At 47.2% G+C, this 13908-nt stretch overlaps 1 pseudogene; it reads right to left on the reverse strand.

Annotated features, from left to right (window-relative positions):
- Window positions 1-11587: 11587 nt before the first annotated feature.
- LOC109300940 lies at window positions 11588-13639 on the reverse strand (annotated as a pseudogene).
- Window positions 13640-13908: the final 269 nt, after the last annotated feature.

The following is a 13908-nucleotide window of genomic DNA, read 5'->3' on the forward strand; positions in this document are numbered from 1 at the left end:
TTACCCCCTATGTATTTAAAAAAGGACTTCTTATTGTCCTTAATCTGGGAAGCCAGTCCCAGTTCCATCTCTGCCTTGGCCTTCCTAACTACCCCACTACATCCCCGAGCAACTGCAGAATAGCCCTCCCTGGTGATGACCCCTTCTTTCCATTGGGTGTAAGCCTCCTTTTTAGCAAGGAGATATTCCCGGATGCTTTTGGTGAGCCATGGAGGCTTGTGTGCGCTCCTGCTCCCTTTGATCCTCGTTGGGATTACCTTCCTTTGGGCTTGGAGGATCGTCTCCTTAAGGAGCGACCACTCTCCTTGGACACCTGGCTCCCCTCCCCTCCGGGACCTCAGCGCTTCTCCAACTATCCTCCTTAGCTCATTGAAGTTTGCCCTTCTAAAATCTAGGGCCGCTGCCTTACTGCCTGCCTTTGCCACCTTGCGCTGGATGGAGAATTCCAGAAGGCGATGATCGCTGTCGCCCAGGTGGTCGAGCACCCGCAGCCCCCTCACCAGGTCATCACCCGTGGCCAGCACTAGGTCCAACAAGGCGTCTCCCCTGGTGGGGCTGTGCACCTCCTGGGTTAGATGGAGGTCCTGCACTCTGTCTAAGAACCTACGCGAGTGTTCTGACCTGGCTGACTGCTCCTCCCAGCAGATGTCCAGGAAGTTCAGGTCCCCCGTGACTACCACATCCTTAGCCTTCACTACCTCTGTGAGCTGACCCAAGAATTCCTGGTCAAGCTCCTCTCCCTGGTTGGGAGGTCTGTAGTAGACCCCCACCGTTAAATCCCTTTCCCCTTGACTGCTTTCTAATAGAGAAGGGGTTTAATAATAGAGTTCTAACAGTGAATGGCTCTGGTTCTAAATCATTGCTCAGGAGAGTTGCTGTCATATTGTCATGAAGAAGTCTGATTATGCTAACAAATGTTGGCAGCCATCCAGATCTCATCAGGGTCTTGCATATGCGTTATTCTGTGTCTTAGGAAGAAGCTGGAAGACTCCTTGTCCTCATTAAGCCTTTATTGTAACAACTAACTCCTTACCCAAAGTGGTCGACTGATGGATGATATCGCTCTTTAGTAAGGCAGTTAACCCTTACTACTACACTCCCCTTTCTCAAGGGAAAACTTGATACACAGTTACAAAAGGAACCAAAACAAAGCAGAAACATTGGTAAGTCTATTCATTTAGACCCTACTAGTACACAAGTCTAATCTCTTCAGTGGAACTGAGGCGCATCTAGACCTTTTGTGGTAAACAGGTGGAATTTCAAGAGATGTTCTTGATTCCTACAGAGAAGATCACTATGTGTCTGTGGCAGCATGGAGAGAATCCAAGAAGAACCTTACCTGCAAAGACAGTGAGAGACAGTGAAGCAGCAACGAAAAGCGGTGCTGAGCAAAAGGACAAACGCAGAGGAAACTCCAGCGCTGATGTGGTCACGCTTTATAAACACATGCTGCTGCTGCCTAAAGAGGAGGAAACCCACACCCAGGTTAAAAATGACCCAACCTGGGAACCTGGGACAACCAGAAGTGAGGTCCGGAAGCCCGAGGAGGGGTGAATGGTGGAAAGCAGCTTGCTGGCAGCAAACCCATCAAAGTGACTCAGAGGAGCCAAATGACTTACCCACAAGTGTGTCCTGGCAGTCAGGGACAGATGATTGGGACCTGACTAGGGACACTGGACCTGAAAGAGAGGACAGGGAAGAATTGCAAGTACAGTGTGGTCAAGAGTGGTTCATACTGGACTGTTCTGACTGCAGACCCTAAAGTCAGAGGGGCTTAGCAAGACAAGGACCTGGGTGGTCCAACTCTGGATTAGAGGACTGTGAGAAGGGACTAAGCCCCAGAGTGATCTCTGAGTTTTCCTATGTGTTTTTGCTTTATACATTATCAACCTCAGAAGGCACTATAAGAAAGCATAGCCTGCGTGCCCTTGAACATCTTTTTTAAGATCTTGAACATTGGCATAAGGTGGGGTGTACAGGAGATGGAGCCCCAGAAGACAGTGCCAGGGCTGGATTAAAGACAACATGCACGGGGACTAAGATCTTCCTTCCAAGTTATAGTAACAGAGACTATGAGAGATCCCGTGGAAAAAGTGAGACGCACCTCACGGGATAGGCATGGGTGCTTCCATAGTGTCTCCACCCAGTATGAATGAGGGGTATCTGCCCTAGCCTGGACAGTGCCTTGGAACCCTGGATCTGGGATCCAAACTTCCTGCTGGGGGGAAAGAGCAGGAACATGTCTTGAAACCTGCCTAGTGTCATAGTTCCATCTCTAATGGTCCTTTATCTGTTTGTCTTTCTCACAAAATTCCTGTGGATCTACTAGTTTTGGAACCAACTAATTGATCATACTTGGAAAGACTGTACAGAGTTGACGACTCAGAAGCAACTTGGCTGGACTCTACCCATGCTCCAGTGGCATTGAATGGTAGATCAAGAGTACCTATAGAAATCTTCATTCTTCTGGAACAAATTCTTCACAGTCCGCACTGCACACTCTGCTTCTCCATTACTATGGGGGAAATGTGGACTTCTGGTGACATGCTGAAAGTCATACTGGGCTGCAAACTGCTTAAACATGGCTCCAGAAAATTGTGGGCCCTTATCAGATCTTAAAACTGAAGGTATGCCATGGCATGCAAATATACTCTTCAGTGCCATGTAACTCTGTCTATTGTGGTGCTCTGTAATTGTACCATCTCCAAGTAATGGGAATAATACTAGCAATGAGGTAAACAGAACCCTTCCAGGTGAATAAATCAGCTCCCAACATCTGCTACGGCTGATCTGGTAAATCAGGTAGTTGTGAGGCATGGCACCACATAGACTGATTGGTGTTGAACACAAACTGTACAACTGGCCATCCAGTTGTGTATGTCATCACAGATGGAGGGCCACCAAACTGTCTGGTGAGCCCTGGCTTGACATTTTGTAATGCCCTGATGAGCATCATGAATCTTCTCTATGGTTTCCTGGCATAGTGCTGAAGGTATCAGTACTCTGTTGTGGAACACAACTAAGTTTCTGACAACATGTAGGTTGAATCTCTCTTGTTGGTACTTTGCTAGTTCACAGTCCTTGAATCTTACTTGAGGCCATCCTTCCAAGCAGTATTTCTTTATATTCTGGCAAGAGGAAGCAGCTTCTTGAGCTTCCTGAATTCTCGTTTGTAGTGAAGCAGATATGGGTATCCCATCCGCAGTAACATCCCCATAAACAGCAACATCTTGCTCCTGGCAGAGTTCTTCTGGAGACAGTGGAGTCTGTAATGGTGCCCTAGAAAGAGTATCAGCTGTTCCTGGGATATGTACTATATTGTAAGTGAATTTCAGCATTCTGAGGCGAAATCTCTGGATTCTTGGTAGAAGTTCATTGAGAGTTTTGTCTCCTAACAGATACAACTAGCCTGTGATCAGTTTGTAAAGTAAAAGTCAGGCCCACAAGGAAAGTTCTGAATCGTTCGCATGTCCATACAACTGCTGGTGTTTATTTTTCTATTTGTGCATATCAAGTTTCAGGTGGAGCAAGCACACTTGACACAAAAGCAATAGGGGCCCACTTCTTGACGTCGTAACACTCCTCCAATCTTGTATGATGAAGCGTCTACTGCAATATGAGTTTCTCATGTTGGATCATATTGGGCCAGTATCAGGGATGAACTAAGTATAGATTTGATCTCACTGAAGGCCAACTGCTGTAGCAGTCCCCAGAGCCATATGTTCTTGTCACTTAAGAGGTCTCTTAAAGGCTGTGTTATTGTTGCCAAGTTTGGCACAAAATGACTCAAGTATGTGGCCATGCCTAAAAATATGTGTAATTCGGGGACTTCTTTGGGTTCTGGGAACACCTTGATAGCTGTAACTTTTGATGGATCTGGTGGGATTCTGTGTAGTATAATCCAGTGTCCCACAAGCGTGAACTGCAAAGTAGCAAAGGTGCACTTTTCATTAAGTGTAACTTCAACTTTTTGGAGTTTTCTGAGTGTTGCATCCACTCTTGCATCATCTTGTGCTTTGGTGGTCCCAAAAATCAAAATACCTTCAGCATGGCAAAGAACACCTTCTAGGCCATCCAATATCTGTGACATCTGAAACTAAAATAATTCAGGAGCTGATGAGATTTCAAAAGGTAGCTGTTTAAACTGGTAGCGTCCAAATGGAGTAATAAAAGTTGTTCGCTTGGATGATTCAGCAGCTAGAGGAATCTGCCAGAACCCTGCCCAAGCTTCCAATTTTGTGAAAACTTTGGCTCCTGCAAGTTGAGCCAAGGTGTGTTCCATAGAAGGAAGAATGTGTTTCTCTGCACACATACTTGTTCAGCTGCATGAGGTCAATACATATCCTAATCTTACCATTCAGTTTTGGCACAACCACCATCCTAGAACACCAAGGAGCAGGTTCTTCAATCTTTGTAATTACTCCCATTTCCTCCAAGTGTGCTAGCTCTTCTTTAACTTTGCTCATTAGTGGCAAAGGTACCCATCTTGGAATAGTTAATGCATATGGAATGGCACCCGCTTTTAGGTGTATCTGATATTCACCGGATGTTTTTCCCAGACCAAAAAAGACCAATGGGTATTTGGTTCTGTACTACTGCTCCAAAGAGTATTTGTATAATACTGGTCCACTATTTCATTTAGGCGATAGACGAGTTGCAGCACCTGTATAGCCAGTAAACCAAATAAAGGCACAGTAAGATTACCAGTCACATAGACTTCCTGGTCTGTACATTTCTTCAGTGTCATCTTTGCATTAAAGGATCCCAGTACTTTGAGGGTAGTGTTGCCTGGTCCCAGTAGCTATTTAGTAGGGGAAGGAGCTGAAACTGCTGCTCCTGTATCCATTTTAAATGGCATTGGCTGTCCATTGAGCTCAATTTCTGTTATCCAGACACCTTGATCTTCTGAAGACTCTGTAACTTCATCTAAAAGTACTGTGCAATCCTCTGCATCCTGTTCTGTGACTTCACAGACTCTGATGGTAGAGTGACAAACTGAAGCATAGTGACATTTCTGTTTACATCACCAACATATCTCTTCTGTAGCAGGACACTGAGCATGATTATAGTCTGGAGTTTGTCCACACATGTGGCATTGGCTTCCTTTCCCACTTGTTTTGCTGCTGTGGGCACTGGTGGGACTACTTGTGTGTTCGTTGTGCTTGTCCATTCTTTTCGTATTTCTTTGTAGTTACTTTACAGTGTGCATTGTATCCATGTTAACTAATGCTTGACAGAACTGAGAATCACTCGTGATTTTTCTTTGTTGCTGTTTAACGAGCTCTGATTGGCAAGCTTGTGTGATAGCCTTCTGAAGGGTTAAATCAGGGTCCAGCTGCAATATTTGTGAGAACTCTGTATCATGAAGCCCCACAACTAAGCAGTCCCTATTTAACTCCTCCTTAAGTTCCTCATATTGGCAGGATTCAGCCATTGTATACAAAGATGAATCCATCCACAGGTTCTGATGGCTCCTTTTTACGGCTGTTGAATCTAACTTGTTCATAAATCACATTTCTTTTGCTCAGAAAATGATCAGTTAATGCTCCTATCACTGCAGCATTTAGGCTTTTAGAGGCAGTGACAGCAGAATTTCATTCACCTGATCTCCTATAGAGTAGATAAGAGTACTCACTTGGTAAGCTTCCGACTGTTTGTCTAGGCTGGACACTTCTCTGAAGCAATTAAACCTCCTGATCCATCAAGGCCACATTCCTGGGGATTGGAAATCAAACTCTTCTGGTGATGCAACTTTGAGTGCCTGCATGGTCTCTAGCCAACCTCAGCACTGTACTGGGCTCTGTTGCAGGTACAGGCACCCGGCTCTGCTCTGTGCTGGATTCAGCTGCTGCTAGAGTCAGGTCTATCAGTTAGGGATCACCTGTTTTGATTTCCTGTTAGTGGCAGGATTTGCCACTTCTGACACCATACGTTAGTCTGGGTCTAAGGACGAAGCAGGAAGACTCTTCATCCTCATTAAGCCTTTATTGTAACAACTAACTCCTCACCCAAAGTGGTGGACCGATCCCTTTCTGTGGATGATATCACTCTTTAGTAAAGGAGTTAACCCTTAGTACTACAGCACAGGGCCACTCTGTTAATTGAATTAAAGGATGAAGGGTCATGAGACATTCATTGATGCCAACTGGACATTCTAGCATGTAAGTAGCAATCTTGATCTTGATACCAAAACCAGTGCTATGGATGTGTTTGTCTTTTTTGTCTTTTTCTTTCCAAAAGAAGGTGTAGCCACCACTATGCTCTGTGAATTACTCCCAGGCTGCACATCTAGTCACACTAAGTTCAGCAATGTCAATATCAAATTGCGCAAGTTCTCCAGCCATGAGTGCTGTCCTTCATTCTAGTCGCTGTTAGTGGTGTTCCAGATTGCAAGCTTCATTACTTGATTTGGACTGCAGATAGAGTTACCCCACTGGGCACAGTTTTTTAGTCAGGTAAAAAGAAACAGACTTTGTTTACGGCACCTTTTCTAACCCCCTCTCTATATGGGGTGAGCAGAGTGAATCCTAAGTAGGCGTGCATAGTTATGATTTCAGCTGCTAAGTTGCACACCTGTCTCAGTTCCAAGTGCAGAATGACCATTGTACAATCGTCGCCTCCATGTAGGTCCTTGCCTAGGGGCTTCTGGTAATCACTGGCACTTGCCCCTGTCACCACTCATTCATCGCTGTAGGACTTGTCATTGAAGGAAGATGCCTGCAAGTCTTCTTTTACCATGGGGATGCTGTTGTGCCTCAGCAGCTACATAATACTTTGTGGGAAAGAAATCTCAATCCAATGGCAAGGAAAACCGAGATAGCTTAGAAACCAGAGGCTTCTATTCTGTTGTAGTCTTCATCTGCTTTTGCAGCCATTATGAAATATTCTTCTTTCATCTGCCTAATGTGCCATTGAGGACTTTTATTTTCATTTTTGCATCTCTATGAGTCTGGAAACCTCACTCTTGACCTTGTTGCCATGGGTGAGTCCTTCAGGCACATGAAATTCCATATGGCGTTGCTATCAAGGTCATTGGTAGAATGCAAACCTCTCTACTACAACAAGGTTGCAATCCATGGCAGGAAAATTGAATATGCAGCCAAGGAGAGCCCCTGATCCAGGCAACTAAGGGTCCTAAACCCAGAACCTTGGGCTTGGGAAGCCAGCAGACTACCCAGCAAGTTACTGTGGCAGGCTCTAGTCATTGCACTAAGTATCCTTGGTGCTCGTAAGAAGTGCCAGATAGGCTTTTCTAGATATTGTTCAGTGAAACAAGCTTCAACAGCACTAACTATACATGTTTTGCTAAGTTTTGGAGGGACCACTTTCAGAAACAAATATTATTGCCATATACATTCAATCTCTGGTCTGTCTGTGTTGACTACCAAGCACGGACTGTTAATTGCATCTGATCCAAAGCACACTGAAATCAATAAAAGCCTTTCAAGTGCTTTGGATTTAATTCAGAAAGATGTGAGTTCTGATTCTCGTCTGATGAATCAAAAGACTTAGTAAACCAATATAAAGAGGTGGGGTTTCCCTTTGAAGAGCTCCCGTGCCCTTCCAAAATCTGAAATTAACCTATAACTAATTTTTAGATGCTTGATTTAATTCCTATACAGAATTAGAATATTTGCACACTAGTTTTACAGGAAGCATTTAATGAGCAGTTAAAATACATATATAAGAAAATTGCATACATTATTGAACAGTATTTTGCTTCTAGATTTTTGTAGCATACTATCATTTTACAGGCATTCTGTAAGGCAGCATTCCCCAAACTTTTGATAATTTGGGCACACCTTTTTTCCCAGATTAAAATTTCTGGCACACTTCACTCACTGGTCTATATGCCAGATCTAGCTCAATCCTGCATGCAGTGCTGGCCCAGCCAACGGCCCAATCCAGCTGTCATGTGGCAAAACACCACACAGCAGGGCCTTTGTGGGTAAGACCTGACCCCAATGCGAGAGGCTGGCCCTGCTGGGGCTTGATCCAGCCCATTTTTTGTGGTATACTTCTGCTCTTATGGCATGCTAGTATGCTGCAGCACACCCTTTGGGAATCACTGTTGTATGGTTTGCAGATCTTCTGTTATACTCACACGAGAACTCATCTTTTTTTATTATATCTCATCCTACTCCTGGGCTTTTTTAAGCTGCATGACAGTCTTTCTTCCATGCATGAAAGGTCTTTCCAGACTGACATGATTTATTGCAGAAGAAAGGAGAAAACAGCAGTGTTCTTCCATTTTAAGATACTTGTTTTCCAGCTTTAGATGTTCAATAGCATTCCATCTAGTGATGTATTTTCCTCTCCTTTATGTAGCTGCCTCTGTTCTGCATTACAATATGCTGGCTATATTATGACAGACCATTTATCACAATCCTGTTTCATCACTTCCCCTTAGAAATTTTGTAAATAAGTGGCTACCTGCTTTGTTTGTTTATATTAAGACTAATTCTCTAACATTTTTAGAGCAATAGATAAAATAATTTCTGCCATTATTCCACCAGAAATAATGAGCACCTTAAGTTTAACTTACATTAATTAATTATCATATTATGGTCTTCACAACTGGTCAGCTGCCAGATGACAAAAACAGCTGGTAGCAAGGACAGAGGAGAAGACAAGCAACATAGAGTAGTGGAAGAAACAATTAAGGATTACTTAGCAAAGCTGGATATTTTCAAGTTAGCATTGCTGAACTTGAAAATATCCTAGACTAGTCAAGGAATTGCTGAGGTTCTCTCAGAAACACTGGCTTTTATCTTTGAGAATTTGTTGAGGTTGGGCGAGGTCCTGGATGACTGGAAAAAGGCTAACTTAGTGCTTTTATCTTTAAGAAAGGGAAGAAGAAAGATCCAGGAAATTACAAGAAGTCTATTCCTAAGCTTTTGTCCCCTTTATTCTCCCTCTCCCTACACCCCCGCCCCCTTAAACCACATTAAGGAGCCTGTGTTCCCATTACAGTAAATGTCCCCACTCCCCTGCACACCCACCCTCAACCCTCCCCTAACCCAAATGTAGTCCCTTCATCCAAGCCCTGATTGGGGGCTTACATACTCAGTTCATTCACTGTCTCTGTTGTTGTCAATGTCGCTGTCACTTCCGCTGCTGCTGATCCTGTTGTAGTCCTTCTCACTGTCTCCAGGTCCAGTTGCATCTCTGTCCTCTTCATTCTCCCCATCCACTTATCCTCCTGGGGGGGTTTTGAACAACCTGTGCCAGGTGTTGTTTTTCCAGGTACAGCTGGCTGAATCTTCACTGTTCTCTCACTGATTTCTGGTGGTAGGACTGGAGTTTGCTCAGAAACTGTAATACAGTCTGTTTCCTTGAGCTCAGAGTACCTGTATAACAGGAGGTTCCTGCATTGCCACAGGGTGCTTTTGACACAGGACACAAACTGGTCAAAGTGCATTGTCTGGGACCGCTGCTGCTCAGTCAGGTGTCCGTACAGTGCCGCCTCCCTTGTCATCAACCTGACTCCTGTCACTCCTTCAAGAAGCCTTTTCCACACACCCTTGGCATACAGGCAGTGCCATAGGAGGTGGTCAATGGCCTCTGTTTCTTCTTGGCAGGTTTTCCTTGGCAATTACTTACAAGTCTATTTCTAAGCCCCTAGAGGATACCAGGGTGACTAGAAAGAGCCAAGATGGTTTCAACAAGAGCAAGTCATGCCTGACCAACTTTACTTCCTTTTATATCAAGGTGACAAGCTCTGTGGCTGGGGGAGAGCAGTAGATGTGATATATATTTATTTTAGCAAGACTTTTGGCACTGTCTCCTGTGACATTCTCATTAGTAAGTTAAGGAAATAGAGTCTAGATCAGGGGCAGGAAAAATATAGCCTGCGGGGTGGATCCAGCCCACCAGGTGCTTGCATCCGGCCTGCGGGCACCCACTATTAATTGTACCCCACCCAGCCTGCATGCTTCACTCCCACCCTCCTGCGTGCCCAGCCCCGGCCAATACACACAGCTTCTGGGTGGGGCTTCTGCTGCCACTGCTGCTTGGCTCCTCCTCATGTCCCGGCTGTAGTGCTTGCTCTGGGGCAGCAGGTAGGGAAGCAGTGGGGGTGGGGTGCGGGGAGCTGCAGCTGGGCAGGACTATGGAGCTTGGGTCAGCCCGGTTCCGTCATGGAAGACAGAAGAGGATGATGGGAAAGAAATGACAGACCTCATCTGGTGGAGAGGGGTCTAGCATAGATTTTTTTCAGGAGTAGACCCTTTGAGGAGGGCAGTGGGTGGGGGTATGGGTATGGAGATGGGTGCGTGGTTCCATGGTGCAAACTGTGTAATGGGTTTTTAGTGTACTTTGAGCTGCCAAGTGAACCACAGAGGCCACTTGGCAGAGTGTTGGAGGTGGAGGTATACATATCTATATATAGAAATAAATATTTTTGAAAAAAAAATAAAAAGCAGGGCTCCCTGCAGCTGATGTGCAACTCCCAGGACTCGCGTGCCACTAGGAAGGGAAGCCCCACATGATGGAGCCAGCTGCCTTCCCTGCTTCCTGCCTCTATGTGCACATCCTAGGACTCTGCCAGAAGTTGCAGGAAGCCCCACTCCCTGCTTCCCAGCAGAATCCTGGGACCTGCACATGGTGGCAGGAAGTGGGGCCAGGCTGCCAGTTCCACCACATGGGGCTTCTCCCCAGTGGTGTGAGAATCCTGGCAGCTGCACATGAGTCCCGTGCGATAGAGGTGTACTGGCCTGGTTTTGTTCCTTGCCGCCATGCACAGCTCCTGGAACTGGCTTGAACCGGATGCTGCCAGGCAGCTGCACTTGCACAGGTCATGAGCACCCTGAGGCCTGGTGCTTGCTGCTGCTGCTTCCAACGGCAGGAGCTGTGCGCCATCGGGGGGGCATGCCCCGTCCTTCATGCCCCACAAACCTCACCCTCCAAGAACCTCCATATATACACACACCCACACCCCCAACATGCCCTACACACAGCCACACCCCACACCTTACCACTGCATAAACACAAGTAAATCAGGACAAAAATATTTTTTGAAATAAAATATGTTTAGTTTGACTTTTAGTATATGATTTGTTTTTTTTCATGTCATTCTGCATCTTGTTTGGCTGTAAAGCATGATCATGTTTTCTGTATGATTGTTGTATATTGTGCCTCCTCTAGGACTGGAGAGGACCACCTCCCATCCCCACCCCCCCACTGCCTTAAGATTCCTCACCGTAACCTGTAAAACCAGTTGAGTGACTCTGGCCAAATCCTGGAGTGCCAACTCCCTTTGAATCGATTGGTCTGCATTAGCAGTGTTCCAGTGAGGCTGCTTCTTGCCTGGGGGCCTGGGTGAGGTCAGAAAAATTATTTAAGGTTCAGAAACACAAAACTCTAGAACTCTTGGTTCAGAGATGATACCTTTTATTTAAGGTCTAAATTTAAACTTTAAGGTTCAGGCCACCTGGGCTGGGGGGCTTGCTCTTTGTTTTTCCCCTGGATCCCCTGTGGAGGGGAGGGGGGATGCTGGAATGCTTACTGGAGCTTGAGGCCAGGTGGTACAGAGAGCCAGGGTTTCAAGTCTAGTAGCTGGGTGGGGCTTGGACTGGGAGTCACCCCCACAGCCACTCAGGCAGGAGCAGAGATCGGCACTCCACAGCAGCTTGGCAGAGTTACATCAATGGGAATCAAGGGCGGGAGCAGAGATTGACACTCCCCTAGCAGCTCAGGGGAGCTACATCTACTCACCGAAGGGCCCTTCACAACACAGAAGGGCGGACAGCGACAGCGAGGGAGACAATACACCCAAATTCCCGGGGACTAACCTCTTTTGGGTTGAGACTCTCCCACTCTCGGACTGCCGAGCCTGGGGTCAAAGGCTCCCAAATAGGGGTAGGGGTGATACAGGGTATACTTTGATCCAGGACGGTGTTTTTCTTTTGCTTATGTTGTGTTTTGATCAGAGGCTTGTGTTCATACTGCTTGTGAGGGAAAGGTTGTTGGTTTTGTTGGACACCCTAGTGATTAACTTAGTGTTTCCCAGATAGACTGGGTGGGGGCTCAAGCCAAGGTAAAATATATTTAGTACGCCCAAAATTGAACCTGGCCCTTGTTGCTGTAGAGAACCGGAAGGAGAGGTATTTCCCCTTTGGAAAGAACAGGGGAGCAGGTCCAGAGAGAGCCCCAAGCCTGCACAGACATGACAGATGGAGGATCAGCCCTGCCGGCAGTCTCTGGGAGTGAGGGCACAGGCAGAGGTGAGCACTGACTCAGATCATCTCATAAATAAGCTAAAGCTAATCAAGTAGTCTGTGCACAAGACTAGCACCTGCAAAGCTACTAGCTGAGAAAGGGAACGAGTCTGGAATCTCTTGGGAGCCCATGCAGGGGGCTGGTTACCTTCCAGCTCCGCAGCCAGCCTCCATGGAAGGAGCTTCCTGGCCAGGGAACACACCCAGATGAAGCCTCTGTGGAGCCACCCGTGACAAAACACCACACGGCAGGGAGCAACCCCAGAGCCCTACAGCCTCCCTGCTGCCAGGACACCACAGTGCTGCCGGTGCCACAGTGTCCCACCTGGAGAGGGGCTTTCCTCACGGCAGATCCCCAGAGCTCACAGGGTGCTCTTCAGTGTGTTGTAGTTGTCCTTGAAGCTCTTCAGCTCTGGGAAGTGTTTGGGACATTTGCTCTTCTGGCTGGAAGGCAAGTAGGTGACCTGGATAGTCGGGGTTTGGAGACCTTGGGCGAGAGGATGAGGTCCTTGGCTGCCAACTGGTGCTGCTGCTGGCAGTGGCTGCTGCCTCCTCATGCCTTGATGATGATCACTAGTTCAGTCAGGGCTTCCTGGTACTTCAAATACTCCATCTTCCCAAAGATACTTCAGATACTCCATCCAGCAGGGTGTCCACTAAGGTCTTGCAGATGCCTTTGAAGGGAGTGCTGGGGTTCCTCAGCTCCAGCAGGTAGGCCTGGAAGTTCTTTCTTGTTAGGGCCATGGGGCATCTGCCATCCGCCTTCTGACTGCGTCCAGTACCTTCATTCTGTACAAGTAGTTATAGAAACACTGGCTGCCAGAGGTCTCTAGCTGCAGGAGCCTGGCTTCACCTTCAGCTAGCAGCTGTGGCTCATACTTAATGCCCTGTACTCTTGACAGTCGAACATCGAACTCCTCTTTCAGGTCTTTGGGGGCGTACTGCTGTAGGTTGGATATTTGGAAGAACTTTTTCGCAATGAGACTGGAACAGACTCTACAGAGATGAGCATTTAAGCATTGGAACAGGCATTCTACAGAGGCTGTGGACTCTCCAGCCTCAGAAATTCTTAGAAGCAGCTAGACCAGGGGTGGGCAAAAAATGGCCCCAGCCCCAGGACTGCTATTTTTATTCCTCCTGTCCCCTGCATTGGTCCATTTTTTGCACCCCCCAGCAGCCTCTTGCCCTTCCCAGCCGGTGCTTTCAACACCCATCCCACAAGCTACTCTGAGTGCAGCCACTTTTATCAGCATTCACTGGCTGGAGGCCAGCAAGTAAGTCCTGGTGTGGGGGGAGGAGTGGGAGGGATGGAGGTGTAGGTTGGCTGGGTGTGGGGACCCCACCTCACCTGTTGGTCACACTTGCCCCCTCACCCCACCCGTGGGTCGTGCTTGCTCCCCCCTACCCCACCTGCATGTCATGTCTGTCCCCCACCCACCCACAGGTCATGTCTGTTCCCTCCACCCCACTCGTGGGTTGCGTCTGCTCCCCCTACCCCTCACAGGTTGTGCCTGCCTCCCTACCCCACCTTCAGGTCATGCCTGCCCCCCCACCCCATCCACAGGTCATGCCTGCTCCCTCTACCCCGTATGGGTCATGCCTGCCACCCCATCCCACTCGTGGGTAGTGCCTGCTCCCCTACCCCACCCTTGAGTCCTGCCTCCCCACCTCCTACAGCAGACCCCCAATC

This window comes from Gavialis gangeticus, unplaced genomic scaffold (genome assembly GCF_001723915.1).
Source record: "Gavialis gangeticus isolate Ggan-Ray unplaced genomic scaffold, GavGan_comp1, whole genome shotgun sequence".
Taxonomy (NCBI): domain Eukaryota; kingdom Metazoa; phylum Chordata; order Crocodylia; family Gavialidae; genus Gavialis; species Gavialis gangeticus.